Below are 17,310 nucleotides of genomic sequence, written 5' to 3' on the forward strand. Positions count from 1 at the left end.
ACTGTTTTGTTTGCAAATGGGACAGCAGAGGCAGGGGGATAAAACTACATTAAAAAACCCTTGCCTCAAAAAAAAGGCCTGATTCCAGGAAAGAAAAATGTGGTAAACCACATGCTGGTTGCTTCTGAAAATATGTTTTACCACTAAACTTGGTTTAGTCAAAAAATTTGTTAATATGATGACTCAAAATAGTATAGATTTTCTTTATCCGACATAAATTTCCAGGAATCAGTGAGGCTAAAATAAAAGAGCAGGTATTTGTAGTTCCTCAAGTAGGGGTGGTGATGAAAGAGGGACACTTTGAAAAATAGGGGAATAAAACTGAAGAAACTGCATTTAAATCATCTTTAAAAAGAAAAAACTTTTTGAGAAGCTTTAAGAAATTGTCAGTTATCTCAAAGCTTATAAAGTTATACAGTGTAATGTCATTCAAAATTCATTTCTTGGACTCACATTTTGTCTTCTTCCTGGAAAAACTAAGAGTTCTTATGAATAAGTGCAAGGAATGCTTGCATCAGGCAATCTCAGCAATGAAAAAGCAATATCAGGGCAATAGAATATAGGCACCACTGATGACTGCTATTCTATGCTGGATAAAGATGTTCCACTGAAAAATAACAATAGGAAATCATCAGTAGCTACATTTTAGATGAATTTGACTAAAATGGTTTAGAAAAAATTATATATAAAACTGTGATTCTTCTGAAAATAATGGGATAATAGATAAAAATCTGAAGCCACACTTGAAATCAGCCCCAAAATACTATAGGTTCATCTATTTAATAAACTTAACCAAAAAATAGCTTTTTCATTGTTCAGTGTTATAATCTATACATAAGGGGTTAGAGTCAGTCATCCTGACCTATGTCTTGCCAGTGGATTCAAATGAGGAAGAGAGAGTGAAGCTGATGACTTTGCACTGCTCTGTCTCACTTAAATCTACTTCACTTGCAAGTCAAGATATCACCCTCCTGATGTCATTAGCCCTCCTAGGGAAGGAAGGATGAATGACAACAACCTCTATGCATAGTCAGCCATAATATCTCTCCTGAACTCCAATCCTCTATCACCAACCACCTACTGAACATCTCATCTCAATGCCCTGTAAACACTGCAAGTTCAACATGTTCATTATCTTTCTCCATGAACGTATTCCTCTTTCTAACTTCCTATTTTTGTTGGAATTATTATAATCCTTTCATTCACCCAAGTTGCAAACTCATGGTCAACTGTGATTGTTCCCTCTCCCTCACCCCTGGTATCTAAACAGTTGCCACTTTCTCCTTCATAACACTTCCATTGCCTCTCCTCTCCTCTTCACTCACATGGCCACCACCCCAGTTCAGATTCTCCATCTCCTCTATCATTGCTCTGTTGTTAACAGCCTTTTAACTCTCTCCTCCTCTTCAAACTATCCTCTTTCTACACAACTATTAATACACTCTTCCTAAAACAATTCTGATCATGTATCCCCCCTGTTCAAAATCCTTCAATGATTTCCAGTTGCCCCTAATTTAAAATGCAATTTCCAAAATCTGACATTTAAAGCCTTTCACATTCTTACTCCAACCTACCTTTCCAGACTACTTTCATATTACTCCCCTCAGGTATCCTACATTCCAGCCAAACTGCCCTACCTGATCCTCACAGAAGCATCCTCCCACCTCCATGTCTTCCCATAAGTTGTGTCTCATTCACACTCTCCTCACTTTCAACTAAACTTCCTTCAAAGCTCAGCTCAGGTGCTACATTAACCTATCTTGATATCCAGAGTTGTTAGTCTTCCCTCAGTTTTCAATTTATCTTGTATTTCCTGTTTTCATTCAGGTTCTACTTTTCAGTCAAATGTATATTCCTTAAGGGCAGGAACTAACTACCTTTTGGTTTTGTAGACACAGAACCTTGTACTGTGCATTTCCAATTGTTGTGTCTTAATAAATGTCTGATTACTACATATGATTCTACACAGAACTTCCATGATCTGTGAACTCTTAATTGGATTAAGGTATAATTCAGATACATTTCTTCAAGAACCTGTCATTTTGTTGGGGTGGGCACTCCCTATTCTGACAAAAATTCATGCCCCTTTGTAATATGGTAGGTGGTCTTCAGAAGTTCCTGCAGTTTAAAATGGCATCAACTTGGTGAAAGGCACAGACTAGCTTTCAGAAAGCAGATTCAATTCACCTCCCAGCTCTTCCATCTTGGTAAATGCTACCAGAGTTTGTGTTCTGTTAGTTTTTGAAGATATATATAAACAGAACATAGTGATCAGATCAGATCAGACTCAGTATCCTCCCTGGAAGGCAGATCGTGTTACCATTTTTATGTAAGTATATTAGGTATATAGTAGATATCATTATAGTAGATATCATTTTCATGCTTATTAGATATAATTTTCACCAAAGTCTATTTATCAAAACTTGGATAGGTGGGCCACAAAAAAACAACACTCAGGACCATTTCCACTTGACCATGCTAAAAGTTAATTAAAATTCCACTTCAATCTAAGCACAAATAAGTTGCCAGTGATAAATATATTGTATATTATGTATATGATACATATACATACATGCATGTATATATATATATATGTATACATACGTGTGTATATATACACATTAAGTATATGCTTTTTGTTGCTGTTCAGTCATTTCAGTTGTGTTGAACTCTTCATGATGCCATTTGGGGTTTTCTTGGCAGAAATAACTGGAGTGGTTTGTCATTTCCTTCTCCAGATCATTTTACAGATGAGAAAACTGAGGCCAACAGGGTTATATGACTTATTCAGGGTCACAAAGCTAGTAAGTATCAGAGGCCAAATTGGAACTCAGGAAGATGATCAATCCACTACACCACCAAGCTACCCTTCATGTATATACATATATACACAAACATATAAGCATGTGAATATATATATGTATACAATGTATACATATATTTCATTTAGTATCTTTAAAACAAAAACCATTGACCAATTATATTTCAACTTGGTCACTGTCTCAGACTATTAGGTTCTTGGGACACTGTGGGGCTAAAAGAAAGAAAAGAGAGGCTATGGTAGGAACAATATCCTACCTAACCTCTGCCCCCATGGAAGTCAAGTTAATTTTTCCTTAAAAAAAATTCCTTTAAAAAAATCAATTTTTCTCTGATGGGTTCAAGGAATTAAAGGCTTCCATTTTAGAACTCAACATAAATTACAAGAGGCCTGGCCCACTACAGAAGAGAGGCAAGACCTGTGCTTATTGCAGATTTCTTACTTGTTTCCTACTCTTAAGAATGTGGGGACTAAACTGACTAAGTGGGAGTGGAAGTGGGGTGGGAAGGATTATTTAGGAAGGTTAGAAAAGTACCCTCAGGACACTTGTATATAAATTGTTGATAAGGGATATTGGCCTGGGAGCTTTGAGTTTGGAAGTACTTCATAGTATCATAGGTGGCTAAGTAGACAGAGCACTGGGCCTAACGTCTGGAAGACTCATCTTCCTGAGTTCATATTTGGGCCTCAGACACTTATTAGCCTCATGATCCTGGGAGAGTCACTTAACCCTGTTGGCCTCAGTTTTCTCATCTGTAAAATGATCTGGAGAAGGAAATGGTAAACCACTCCAAGAAAGTCTCAAAACTGGCCATGACTGAACAACAATCATCGAGTAAAAATTCCTCAGTTTAAGAAATGAAGAAAGTAAAACCCAAAGAGATGAAGGAACTTAAAGAAGATCTCATGTAAGTAGCAGAACCAAGATTTGAAACTAGATGCTCTGAATCCAAATTCAGTGTTCTTTTCCATTATACCACCCTATAGATTCTGTTCTCTGCAATTTGCCTGAAGGAGGAGGCTTTCTTATGAAGAGGAGCTCTGGGGTCTCCTAGAACAGGCTATAGGTGACACATAATTTTTCCAAGTTGCATAAAGTTGTTATAAATTGGATTCCAAGCTATATTTGTTTGTTTAATTTAGTGCTGAGTACAAATTTGATGAAAGTATTGCATAATGGAGAAAAATTTGATCTTAGATGCAGTAAGACTGCATAGACATAGAGGGAGTTTCCTCATCTGGGAGTTCTCTATATAACTGAAATCACAAACCCAGTCCTTCACCATCTCCCTATTGTTGTCTTAAAAAAAAAAACAAAAACTCCAGGGAAGTCAAATCTGTCGAAAACAAAAGTGTACTATATTTAAAACTCTATGGTAGAAGCTATGGGGATGCCAAAAAGAAAACACTCAGCCTCTATGATTTGGATTCTGCAATATTTTGTACATTTTCATGATTTCACACCAGAATTGGGAAGACTATTTGATAAAATTTTTATGAATGATATCTACCAATTTGATACAGAAAAATGCAACAAGATTTTCTCTGAAATCAAGCCCAAGTCTGCCTCTTTGAGACATATCCATTGTTCCTGATTCTACAATTTGGAGCCAAGCAAAATTTAATCTCTCTTCCACATGCTAGTCCTTCAAATGCTTGAAAGTAGCTATCAAGTTCTGCCCACCTCCTTCCATCTACCTTCATATGACAGGGGATTGAAGGTCTTTCACAACCTGGTTGTTCTCTTCTGGACACACTAAAGGTGATCAACATTCTTCTTTTAACTGTGGCATCCACAACTGAACAGAATATTCCAGACGAGGTCTGATGAGGCTTATAGCAGGAGTATCCTTTCCCTATTCCTGGAAACTATGTTTCCAAGATTATATCAGCTTTTTTGTCTACTACATAACACAGCTGATTCATATTGAGCTTGTAGTCCACTAAAACCCCAAGATTTTTTTTTGGAACAACTCTTAACAACTTCCAGGTGATGTGAACAAGAAAATGAAGAACCAAACATTTTCTCTAATATCCACTAACTCTCTTTCAAAAAAATTAGGTATGATGAGCCAGAAGTAGAACAATTACAACTGTCTCCACAGGCCAAGGACTAAAATGGTTAATAAAGTAATAGGCTTTTGAACTAACAATGAAGGACTCAAGCATTCATAAATTCACTCAGCACACTCCTCACCCACTAGCCTCTATGACCCAAAAGGACATACCGTCCAAACTATCCCCTTGTGCTCTAGGACCCACTCAGCAATTTCCCTGCTGCTATTTCATTCTCTGACAGTATAATCTGTTCCTGCCCTCACCACAGTGAGATAAAAAATAAGTAAATAAATTAAAATAGAGTACCTCAACTCTGCCATTTATGGAACAGAAAAAAGAGCAGGAAAGCAGGATTGCTTAGGCTGCCATGCTCAGACAGAGAATCAAAGAAGAGAGGGAATTGAGGCAAGGTTCCAGCCTGAAGGGCTACACTGCCCTGAAGGTAAGGGGTCTGGCATCTACCTAGGGCCAATCCTGTCCCCCCAGAAATTAATCAAAGCAGAGATTGAAGTGGGTAAAAAGTAATTTTCCCAACATGGGAGGAGACTGAGTTAACTTTGAGGATAAGGCCCTAACAGTAAACCCACCATCAAAAGGAAGTGTGACAGGAAATGAGTAAGGGAAGAAATATAAGATACAAAAGGGAAGAAAAAATACCCAAATCACCAAAGATCTCAGGAGGAAGAAAACTCAATTAATAAACCTAGAACATAGAAAAATAAGCCAAGAGAGAAGATAATGAAATTACAAGGAAAGATGACTACCAAGACTTCTAAAAGATTATATATGTCTCTAAATAAATATTGCAATTAAAAGGAAATTGAAGCAATACCTGATGAAACACAGAACCCTGTAGATTCACATGACACTAAGGAAGTGCTGCAGTATGCTTGAGAACAATTAGAGAGAAATCAGAAACTTGAGGAAAGAGTTTAAATGGGAATTGATGGCAAAAATTAATGACTTGCACAGAGGAAATAATTAGCAGAATTAAAAAAAAACTGAATCGATGATAATGAGTCTCTCCAAAAAGGCAAAACAGAGAAAAGCAGATCGAGAATACAAATATACTAAAGTGAAAAACAATCTGGACATGAAGTAATAAACCATAATGTTTAAAGAACATATGATCTCTATACAAGCAAAACACATTTACCATGAAAGCAAGATGCATAAAAACAACTTAAGAATCATAGCTGTTCCAGAACATAAGACAACAAACCTGAACACTATAATGTAAGAAATGATACAAGAAAATTGCCCAGAATTTATAAATATCTTCAGCATTTCTTTGGGTCTCCTTTAGCAACATTTTGACCCACTTTTCATGCTTTTCTTGCATCTCTCTCATTTTTCTTCCACCTCTCTTACTTGATTTTCAAAACCCTTTTTGAGCTCTTCCATGGCCTGAGCCCATTAAATATTTATTTTGGATGTTTGGGATACAGAAGCCTTGACTTTTATGTCTTTCCCTGATGATAAGCATTGTTCTTCCTCATCAGAAAGGATTGGAGAAGATATCTGTTCACCAAGAAAGGAACCTTCTATAGTCTTATTTTTTTTCCCTTTTTTGGGCATTTTCCCCAAATAGTTACTTGACTTTTGGGTCCTTTGTCAAGAGTAGGGTATACTCTGGGAATCTGTGAGATCCCAGTTCCTCCAATATGGCACAATCAAGCGTGTACTGGTCTGGACACAGAGAGGGATTTTTGTGCCCAGAATCTTAGCAGATACCTCTCCACAGCCACCTGGCCTCCAGTTCCCAAGTCAGCACTGGGGGCTGATTTTCAGATAAGCTGGATGGATATGGACCCCATTCAATGTGAGATAAAGACCAACTTGCCCAGGGCCTCCACACAGGGAGGAGGCAAGAATCAGCTCTTCAATGCCCCCATGGTTTTTATGCCCCAAAAATGTATGCGGCTGCTGCACCTACAATGTAGCCTCTGAGGTGGCTACCTGCTGCCGGAGCTATGGGAAGGCCCTTCTTCCTTCCTGGCCAGCTGGAAAAACCCCATCACTGACCTTTGGTGCCTGTGAGTTGAGGGATCTTGGGAACCCACTGCTGCTGGGACTGGGGATTCCTCAACTGGAGATTCCACCCCCAAGGGCTGTTTGCAAGCCATGTGCAGTGCAGCCAAGTCTGGGCTGGGCTCCATGCTCCACTCCACGTCTGGTGCAACCCACGTTTCCCATGGGCCTTTCAGGTCACCCTGGTCTGGAAATCTCTTCCACTCTGTTGTTCTCCACTTCTGCTCCTCCAAAATTTGTTGAGAGTCCCTCTCTACAGGTATTTTATGCGCTGTGGGGGGAGACCCTGCATATGTGTGTCTTTCTACTCCTCCATCTTGGCTCTGCCTCCAGAATTTATAAATATCAAAAATACTTCCAAGAGTAAAGAATTAAAATAGTTAAATTTCACAATTCCAGTGACAAACAATAAATTCCACAAGCAAACAAGTGAAAAATGTCCAAATGTAAAGGAAAGAGCAAAGATTATTCTGTATCTACTAGAAACTAGAGAAGGATGTAGAAGCAAAGAAGGTCCAGATGCAACCCAAAATGACATATTTGCAAACCTGAGTCTAATCAACCACACACACAAAAAAAATGTTCAATAAAAGAAAGACATTTGAAGCATTCCACCAAAAGAAAAAAGATGCCAGCAAATTATTTGACTTGGAAACAAACACCCAAACAATGGAAACACTAGCAAGGTAACTAAATAAAACTATGAAGGAAAGCAAGATTCAAAAACATTAAATTTCTCCATCTCTAGAGACTATTAAAACAAAACAAAAAACTGCAAAGAGAAAGATACCTACAGGATAGAAAGAAAGATAGGAAAGAAGGAAGGAGGGAGGGAGGGAGGAAGAGAGGGAGGGAGGAAGGAAGGAAGGAAGGAAGGAAGGAAGGAAGGAAGAACTACATAGGGATCATGAAGAGATTTTTTTCTAAAAGCACTAAAGTGGATAAAAATGAAAGTAGAACCTAAAAAATAAAAGAGAGTGTCAGTGAAGAAAAAAGCCTGAAATACCATGAACTAATCCTTGCAACTTTTCCTCCAACTCCTGTACTTTTTCAGCAAGAAGGAGAATATGGGTGGCAAAAGAAGGGATTGAAATAGGGAGAAAGAAATGAGAAATCTTGACTCATTGATAGGAGGACTTCTCAATGAAGAACACTCCCAAGAAGAGAGAGGTCTATTTCATAAAAGTAGATGGGGACATTAGAATGGGTCTAATCTGTAGGGATTTGGTGCTCAGAAAGATCACTTGATCTGAGACAGTGCTGTGCCTCCATGGACAACATCTTTCTCCAGGAAAAGAGAAATCAGAGCTACTAGAGACAACTGGCAGCCAGAGGGTGGCAAATGTATGGTAGATGGAAAAGAAAATGATCATGGGGAAGCAGAAAAAGAATTGAATCCCATGTTCTGGGACAGAGGGGAATTTCTACCATGGAGCAATGTTTTTATCCTCATTACCTCTTGCAGAAATTGATCATTCTAAGGGTGAGACAACAGAAAAAAAAAACAGCAACAGAAAAAAAAAGGTCTATAAGACAGTAACATAAAAATTATTTAGAAGAGGGAACTAAAACTTGATACATTAGAAGCTTTGACTCCACAAGGAAAATAAAGAGATTAAAGAAGAAGAAATATAAAAATAATGAATCAAAGAATAAAAGTTTAGACAGAAAAGGAAAATAATTAATTAACTTAATCCTTTCTAGGAAAAAGTACAGAAAATGGAAAAAAAAATCTGACAACCAAAAGAAGTTGGAAGGGAGAAGGGGAAAGATTTTTAATTAATGACTTAAGTGAAAAAGAAAACAAAAGGGGGGGGATGGAAAGTAGAAGAACTAGCTAACTAAACAAAAGGAAGAAAGATGAATTATTAAATTAAGTAAAACTTCAAAACCTGGGGAAAGATTGACAAATATGGGCAGGGGAGTATGAGGCAAAGATAGCCAATAAGGAATAAAGTTGCTCTAAAGTAGATTAAGCAAAATTAATTTCAGGAGGAAAGTACTATTTTAAAAGATGAAATGGAACAGAACAACTGCTATATATGCATGACTTCACCATCTCATACTTATGAAAATAATTTGTTTTTGTACTCAAGTACGTGACTTTCCATTCATCCTTACTGAATTTCATTTATTTACATTGAGCCCAATGCCCTGGAAATTAATAAAAGTCCTTTTGGATCCTGACTGTCCCATCCATCTTGTTAGCTATCTCTCTCAGCTTTGTCATCTGGAAGTTTGATAAGTATACTATCTATGCCATTAGCCAAATCACTGATAAAAATGTCAAGCAATGCAGGACCAAGTACAGATCTCCTAGAAAAATCCCAACAAAATGACAATGAAACACTAACAATTATTCTTTAAGTCAAGTCATCTAACCAATTCTTAATCTATCTCCTTCTGTTATCTTCAAATCTGTATCCCTCCATCGTCTCTATAAGAATAGTTTTGAGATATTTTACCTAGAGCTTTGCTAAAAATCAATGTAAACCATATCCTTAAAATTCTTCTTATTTACTTGTTGAGTAATATTATCCAAAAAGGAAATGAAGTTAGTCTGGCATGATTTATTCTTAATAAAAAAGTCATGCTGGTTCCATGTAATCGCCAGTTTCACTTCTAAGTTGTTCATCAACCATCTCTTTAATTATCTGCTCTAGAACTTTCCCAGAAATCAAAGTTAAACTCCATGATCTACAATTTATAGGTTCCCTTTTTCTTCCTCCATCTCCTCTGCCCTAGAGAAAGCTACCATTAAATACAAATAGGTGTATGTATGCATGTACATATGTGTGTATATGTGTATACACACAAACATATATATACACATATTCACACATATATACATACACTATATATGTAAAACTATTCTATGTATACTTCTATTTATCAGTTCTTTCTCTGGATACAGACAGCATCTTTCTTCCTAGGCCCTTTATAGGTAATTTGGGTATTTATAATAGTCAAAATAACTAATATGTTCTAAGTCATTCTTAAAACAGTATTGCTGTTACTATATACAATACTCTCTTGATTTTGCTCATTTTGCTCTTTATTACTTCATGCAAGTCTTTCCATGTTTTCCTAAAATCACTGAGCTCATCATTTCTTATAGCATAGTAGTATTCCATCACAATCATATACCACAGCTTTTCAGCCATTTCCCAATTGATGAGAATCCCTGCAATTTCCAATTCTTTGCCTTCACAAAGAGAACTGCTATAAACATTTTAGTACATATAGGTTCTTTTGCTTTTTCCCTAATCAGCTTTGGAAATAGATCAAGTAGAGGTAAGACTGGGTCAAAAGATATAGTTAGTTTAATAACTATTTGGGCATAATTCCAGGTTGCTCTCCAAAGTGGTTAGATCAGTTCACCATTCCACCAACAATGAATAGTGTCCCAATTTTTCCACATCCCCTAACATTATCATTTTCCCCTTCTAGCATTTTATCCAGACTGGTAGGCATAAAATTATATCTCAAAGTTGTTTTAACTTGCATTTCTCCAATCAATAATGATTTAGAAAATTATTTCATATGATTATAAGTTGTTTTGGTTTCTTCATTGAAAAACTGCCTATTAATATCTTTCGACCATTTATTAATTGGGGAATAACATATTCTTATAGATTTGACAAAGTTTTTTATATGTTTTAGATATGATAACTGTATCTCCTAAACTATCTAGATGGTGGAGTAGAAAGACACACATACTCTAGCTCTTCCCCCACAGCCCATAAAATATCTGTAAAGAGACTCTCAACAAATTCTACAGCAGCAAAAGCCACAGAACAATGGAGAGGAGGAGATTTCCAGCCAAGGATGACCTGAAAGGTCGATGGGAAAGGTCTGTCCCACAAGAAGCAGAGCTGGGCCCAGCCCAACCTTGGCTCTGCTGCACGGTGCAGGGAGGAGGATCTGAGCAGGCTGCAGGGGCAGAATCTCCAGTGGCAGCAGCAGTGGTTTGCAGATCTCTCAACCCACAGGAGCCAAAGGTCAATGAGAGGGTTTTCTCAGCTGGCCAAGAAGGGAGCAGGGACTTCCCATAGCTCTAGCCTCAGGCAGACAGCTGCAGCAGCTCCCACAGCAGCCTCCAACCATTGTTAGTTCATAAAACCTCTCGGGGAACTGAGCAGTTGATTCTTACCTCAGCCTTGTTTGGTGGCCCTGCCTCCACCTAATGCTACTGGGGGATCTGAGCAGCTGATCTTTATCTCACACAGAATGGGGGCCCTGCTCCCAAGGAAAGCCCCTGGGGGAACTGAGCAGCTTATCTGAATCTCAGCACCCCCTGCTGGCTTGGTGGAACTGGAGGCCAGGTGGCTGTGGAAAGGAAACTCTACTGCTCACAGATTCTGGGCACAAAAGTTTTTGTTTGCTTCCAGACCAGTATACACACTTGACTGTGCCACCTTGGAGGAACTGAGATCTTACAGATCCCCAGAGTATACCGTACTCTTAACAAAGGACCCAAAAGTCAAGTAACTGGTTGGAAAAATGCCCAAAAAAAGGAAAAAAATAAGACTATAGAAGGTTCCTTTCTTGGTGAACAGATATCTTCTCCCATCCTTTCTGATGAGGAAAAACAATCCTTACCATCAGGGAAAGACATACAAGTCAAGGCTTCTGTATCCCAAACATCCAAAATAAATATTCAATGGGCTCAGGCCATGGAAGAGCTCAAAAAGGATTTTGAAAATCAAGTAAGAGAGGTGAAGGAAAAATTGGGAAGAAAAATGAGAGAGATGCAAGAATATCATGAAAAGTGAGTCAACAACTTGCTAAAGGAGACCCAAAAAAATTCTGAAGAAAATAATACCTTTAAAAATAGGCTAACTCAATTGGTAACAGAGGTTCAAAAAGCCAATGAGGAGAAGAATGCTTTAAAAAGCAGAATTAGTCAAATGGAAAAGGAGGTTCAAAAGCTCACTGAAGAAAATCATTCTTTAAAAATTAGAATGGAATTGATGGAGGCTAATGACTTTATGAGAAACAAAGAAATCACAAAACAAAACCAAAAGAATGAAAAAATGGAAGACAATGTGAAATATCTCATTGGAAAAGCAACTGACCTGGAAAATAGATCCAGGAGAGACAATTTAAAAATTGTGGGTCTAGCTGAAAGCCATGAGCAAAAAAAGAGCCTAGACATCTTTCATGAAATATCAAGGAAAACTGCCCTGATATTCTAGAACCAGGGGGCAAAAGAAATATTGAAAGAATCCACTGATCAACTCCTGAAAGAGATCCCAAAAGAGAAACTCCTAGGAACATTGTGGCCAAATTCCAGCGTTACCAAGTCAAGGAGAAAATATTGCAAGCAGCTAGAAAGAAACAATTTGAGTATTGTGGGAATACAATCAGGATAACACAAGATCTAGCAGCTTCTACATTAAGGGATCAAAGGGTGTAGAATATGATATTCCAGAAGTCAAAGGAACTAGGACTAAAACCAAGAATCACCTACCCAGCAAAACTAAGTAAAATATTTCAGGGGGGAAAGTGGTCATTCAATGAAATAGAGGACTTTCAAGCATTCTTGATGAAAAGACCAGAGCTGAAAAGAAAATTTGACTTTCAAACATAAGAAATAAGAGAAGCATGAAAAAGGTAAACAAGAAAGAGAATCATAAGGGACTTGCTAAAGTTGAACTGTTTACATTTCTACATGGATAGACAATATTTGTAACTCTTGAAACTTTCTCAGTATCTGGGTAGTTGGAGGGATTTTACACACACACATAGATAGAGATAGATAAATAGATAGATAGATAGATGATAGATAGATAGATAGATAGATAGATAGATAGATAGATAGATGATAGATAGATAGATAGATAGATAGATGAGAGAGAGAGAGAGAGAGAGAGAGAGAGAGAGAGAGAGAGAGAGAGCATAGGGTGAGTTGAATAGGAAAGGACCACATCTAAAAAAATGAAATTAAGGGGTGAGAGAAGAATCTATTGGGAGGAGAAAGGGAGAAATTGAATGGGGCAAATTATCTCTCATAAAAGAGGCAAGAAAAAGACTTTTCAATCGAGGGAAAAAGGGGGGAGGTGAGAGGGAAAACGTGAAGCCTACTCTTATCACCTTTGACTCAAGGAAGGAATAAAATATACACTCATTTTGGTATGAAAACCTATCTTACAATACAGGAAAGTGGGGGAGAAGGGGATAAACAGGGTGGGAAGAATGATGGAAGGGAGGGCAATGGGAGGAGAGAGCAATTAGAAGTCAACACTCTTGAGGAGGGACAAGGTCAAAAGAGAGAATAGAAGAAATGGGAGGTAGGATAGGATGGAAGGAAATATGGTTAGTCTTACACAACATGACTGTTATGGAAGTCATTTGCAAAACTACACATATATAGCCTATATTGAACTTCTTGCCTTCCTAATGGGGTTGGGTGGAGAGGAAGGAAGAGAAGTTGGAACTCAAAGTTTTAGGAACAACTGTTGAGTATTGTTCTTGCATACAACTGGGAAATAAGAAATATAGGTAAGGGGGTATAGAAATTTATCTTGCCCTACAGGACAAAAGAGAAGATGGGGATAAGGGAAGGGAGGGCAGATTGGTGGTAGGCGTAAGTAGAATGCTTGGCTTTTGGGGGTGGGGGAGGGGAGACATGGGGAGAAAATTTGGAACTCAAAATTTTGTGGAAATGAATGTTGAAAACTTAAATAAATAAATGTAAAGAAATAAACTATGTAAGATTTTTTTCCCCTATTTTCTGCTTTCCTTCTGATCTTGGCTATAAATATTTGTAATGAAAGCCTTTTAATGTAGTTGAAATTATCCATTTTACACCAAACTTTGCTCTCTATCCTTTATTTATTCATAAATTGTTCATCTATCCATAAGTCTGATAAGTAACATGTTCCATGTTCCTCTAATTTTCATGTAAAATCTCTTTATATCTAGATCATATATTTATTTTGACCATCTCTTGGTAAATGATGTAAGATTTTGTTCCATGCTCAATTTCTGCCACACTGCTTTCCAGTTTTTCCAGCAACTTTTACCAAATAATGAATTCTTATCCTAAAATCTTGTTTCTTTTACACTTGTCACATACAAGGTTATATTTATTTGGTACTGTAAATTATATATCTTCTGTATTCCATTGATCTACCTTCTATTTCTTAGCTAGTACCAAATAGTTTACTGTCCAATGCATAATTTGTTGTATATTTGAAAGGAAGAGCAAAATGTACATAGCAGAGTTGTAGTTTCAAGTGTAATCCCCTTTGTTACTGTACTATATTGAGGAAATGCTTGTTTTATTACATAAAAAAACAAAATAAAGGAAAAATAGAAACAACATTATAGAAGGAGACACCTTTGAAAGACCTTAGTAGTCTAGATACCTACAGATAAATCATACCATCCATCTCTTGCCAGAGAATTGATGAAGCTAAAATTCAGGATATAACCATTTGATGTTTTCTTTTTGTGTTATCATAATACATTATTCACATTGTAACATGCAAAAAATTAGAAACTTTTCAAAGATGATGCAAAGTGAAGTAAAGACTTTTAAAATGAAAAAAAAGTTTATAGATTTTATACTCTTCCCTTTTTGGAAAATCAGGAAAATATTTCCTCTTCCCCAATCTTGTGGTATCTCTCCCATTTTCCATGATCTTTTATCACTAACAGCAGCTCAGTAATCACATCTGCAAGTTCTTTCAGATTCAAGGATATAATTCATCTGGGGCAAGAGACCTGAAGTCATCAAGAACAACAAGGCACTATCATATTATCTCCCTACTTATCTTGGATATCAGCTCTCTGTTAGTCATCCTCTTTATATCAGTTCAGAATGTCTCATTCTCCTTGTCAGAGAAAACAGAAGCAAGAGCGAATGCAGCAGTTCTTTCTTCTCTGTGAGCACTTTTTTGATCATCCTTTTTATATCAATACAAAAACCATTTTTATGTTACCCTTACCTTCTTCCTCTCATTCTTGTCTTTAATATTCTTGATACTATTTCTCCAGCATTGTGCCATGCTTTATGTTTATCATCTTTTATTTGTCCTTTCTTCTATCTTTTTTAAATTCTAAGTTTGTGTGTGAGTTTCTTATGCATCTATATCAGGATCCCCAAACAAATCCTATTTTTCCTCCTCACAGGAATTGTTTCCTTTTGTGTCTTCAGAATTTCTTTCTTGACATTCCATCTCTCCTGAGCTGTCTTCCCTTAAGACATTTTAGGCTATAGTACATATGCTGCTCATAATGATCACTGAACCATTGATTATTTGAAATAAAACAAGTGAATCATTTAAAAATGTTTAGTGATAAAATTTATTACATTTTTATCAGTCTAATAAAAATCAGACTGAGCTTAAAACAATAGCTAAAGAATTTGAAACTGAAATTATAAAAATTGGTGGAGTATTGGGACAGAGATGAGCCATGTAGTTTACTAGTTGCTACTTATGTATGGCACACATATCCCACATTAAGTATACATTCATTTTATTCTTATTCTGGTTTGGCAAGTTGATAAACTAACATTACTTTCTTGAAAGAATTTGATTTAAAGATTGACATTCTGAAAAAATTTTCATTACTTTCAGTTGCATTAATTTTCACTACTTTAAATAGCAATTGATTCAAGAACAACTAACATTTAAAAAGCATAAAAATTAACTAAATGCATCTTGAGAGCTTTGGAAAATGAATCATAAGTTAAAGATTTGATTAAGTCATATAAATTTAAATAAAGTTCATTCAATAAAAGTAATAAATTTAATACTTTTACTAGGAGTATGTCAGTAGAAAATAGAATTCAATATAATATTAATACCAGACTTAAACAATGATGAAAACATTTTAAATTATTTTGATTTATTAGAACTATCTAGTTGGCCTTATGAAAAAATAACTGCAGCATGGATAGCTGGTAAAAAATATGCATCATTTAAGTAAAACTTTAAAACATGAAATTAATTTGAACAATATTGGGGATTTTACAGATAACAATGTAGAATTAAACAATGTTCCCATCCTTTCAATTATTCAAAAAGTTGAAGATAGTACTATTGTAGTCAGGAGTGCTGAAGCTGCAGGAAGTTACAATTTAATAAATATAATTTGTATGAGATTGAGAAATAGTTTACCAGTAGATCACCTATCAGATTTAATGACAGTAAGTTTATTGGGGAAAGAGTTAGCAGATTGGAATACAACTCTATTTGTCAAATCATGAGTGAATTACACCCACAGGTTGGCTATAGACACAAAAGTCTGGCAAAAATTAACAAAACCATTCTGCAAGAATCAACGAGTTATACAGAATTTACAGTGAAGAGTATTGCCTATATTATTACTTGCAAATTGTGTGCTATCTATATTTTATATCAATAATATTTATAATAAACTTATGTACATATGTATGCATACTTCTTTTGGACAGGCAGTTGTTATACCCACTCATCACTAATTTGGGAGAAAGATAATTAGTTCTATTTTAGTCTTATTTTTATGTGCAGGGCTGCTAAAAGAATAGAAGGGCCTTGAGTCAAGAAGACTCATTTTCTTGAGTGCAAATCTGGCCTTAGCTGTATGACCATGGGCAAGTCAGTTAACCTTATTTGCCTCAGTTTCCTCATATGTGAAATGAGCTTGAGAAGGAAATGGCAAACCACCCTAATATCTGCCAAGAAAACTATAAATGTGGGTCACAAAGAGTAAAACACAACTGAAAAACTACTAAATAACAAAATTATTGTGTACATTTTATAGAGGAGGAAACTGCAGTTCAGAGAGATTTAGTGACATACTCATGATCACTCAACCTAATAAATTTCAGAGGCAAAATCCAAACCTGGGTCTTTCCTTCCTCCAAATCCAGAGCTCTTTCCACTACTTCACCAGTCTGTCTCTACAATAATATTCTGACTTATAGAATCCACTTCCAAAATGGTTAAATGTTCCAACACTGTCTGAAGTACTAGCCTGGACCTTGTGTCACAGACTAATTGCTTGTCTCTGGTTACCACAACTGTCATTAAATACTTAATAGTGTTATTTAGGTGATATAATTAAGTCTCCAAATCAACACCTCCTTTGAGAAAAATGATAAAGTTCACATTTATTTGATACTATTATTTTCAGATCTATGTGTCTGGGGACTTAAGGACTTTGTTCAGGTCAAGACAAAAAAAAACAAAAAAGTTGAATTGCACTGACAGCCTACTCATTCGAAAGACTTTGTCTTATAGAAACAAGGTTTAGGGATAGAGTTTGAAAATCATAATGACATGGAATTACTCAGCTAATTTAAAATTTTTCCCATTGTAGAATAGATATTACCCAACCACCATGAGATAGAGAATGTAGCTTTGTGTTCATGCATGCAGCATTCTGAAGTAATGTCTTGATGTCTA

At 36.3% G+C, this 17,310-nt stretch overlaps 1 pseudogene; it reads left to right on the forward strand.

Annotated features, from left to right (window-relative positions):
- The first annotated feature begins 15,161 nt into the window (after window positions 1–15,161).
- Window positions 15,162–16,229, forward strand: LOC140519113 (E3 SUMO-protein ligase KIAA1586-like; annotated as a pseudogene).
- Window positions 16,230–17,310: the final 1,081 nt, after the last annotated feature.

This window comes from Notamacropus eugenii, chromosome 1 (genome assembly GCF_028372415.1).
Source record: "Notamacropus eugenii isolate mMacEug1 chromosome 1, mMacEug1.pri_v2, whole genome shotgun sequence".
Taxonomy (NCBI): Eukaryota; Metazoa; Chordata; class Mammalia; order Diprotodontia; family Macropodidae; genus Notamacropus; species Notamacropus eugenii.